Source organism: Ictidomys tridecemlineatus, unplaced genomic scaffold (genome assembly GCF_052094955.1).
Source record: "Ictidomys tridecemlineatus isolate mIctTri1 unplaced genomic scaffold, mIctTri1.hap1 Scaffold_122, whole genome shotgun sequence".
Taxonomy (NCBI): domain Eukaryota; kingdom Metazoa; phylum Chordata; class Mammalia; order Rodentia; family Sciuridae; genus Ictidomys; species Ictidomys tridecemlineatus.
This window is the reverse complement of record NW_027521114.1, coordinates 428,905-430,236: the sequence shown is the minus strand read 5'-3', so window position 1 is coordinate 430,236 and position 1,332 is coordinate 428,905.

Genomic DNA, 1,332 nt, shown 5'->3' with positions numbered 1-1,332 from the left:
CCAACCTAAGCATTCTGCACCGGTCCTGCTGCACCCCAGTCTCCAAACTCTGTTCTCTGCAGCAGTCCATCTGCTCCCCAGTCTCCAAACTCTGCTCTCTGTAAGGGTCCTTCTGCATTCCAGTCTCAAAACTCTGCTTTCTGTATCAGTCCTTCTGTACCACTGTTTCCAACCTCGGCTCTGTGTAACAGTCCTTCTGCACCTCTGTCTTCAACCTCTGCTTTCTGCAACCTTACTTCTGCACCCCATTCTTAAAACTCTGTTCTCTGCAAAAGTCCTTCTGAAAAACAGTCTCCAACATCTGCTCTCTGCAACAGTAATACTGTACCGTAGTCTCCAAACTCTGCTCTCTGTAATGGTCCTTCTGCACCCCAGTCTCCAACCTCTGCTTTCTGTATCAGTAATTGCACCCCAGTCCCCAAACTTTGCTCTCTGTAACATTCATTCTGCACCTCAGTCTCAAACCTCTGCTATCTGTGACAGTTCTTCTGCACCCGAGTCTCCAACCTATGCTCTCTTCAAAATTTCTTCTTCACCCCAGTCTCCAAAATCTGCACTCTGAAGCAGTTCTTCTCCACCCCAGTCTCCAAACTCTGCTCTCTGTAACAGGCCTCCTGTATTACTGTCTCCAAACTTTCCTTTATGTAACGGTCTTTTTGCAACCCAGTCTCCAACCTCTGCTTTCTGTATCAGTCCTTGTGCACCCCAGTCTTTAACATCTTCTCTCTGTTACAGTCCTTCTGCTCCTCAGTCTCCAAACTCATCTCTCTGCAAAAGTCCTTCTGCACCCAAGTCTCCAACACCTGCTACCTGAAAGAGTCCTTCTAAACCCCAGTCTCCAACCTCTGCTATCTGCAACAGTCTTTTTGGACCCCAGTCTCCAGGCTTTGCTATCTGTAAAAATCCTTCTGCACCTCAGTCTCCAACCTCTGCTCTCTGCAATGGACATTCTACACCTCAGTCTGCAAACTCTACTCTCTGTAACATTCTTTCTGCACCTGAGTCTTCCACCTCTGATCTCTGTAAGATCCTTCTGCAACCCAGTCTCCAAACTCTGCCTTCTGCAAAGATCCTTCTGAACCCCAGTATCCGAACTCTGCTCTCTGTAACAGTCCTGTTGCACCTCAGTCTTCAAACTCTTCACTGTGTAAGATGCTTCTGCAACCGTTTCTCCAAACTATGCTCCATGTAACAGTCCTCCTGCACCCCAGTCTCCAAACTCTGCTCTCAGCAACAGTCCTTCTAAACCCCAGTCTCCAACCTCTGCTCTCTGCAACAGTCCTTCTGCACCACAGTCTCCAACATCTGTTCTCTCAAACAATCCTTTTTAAC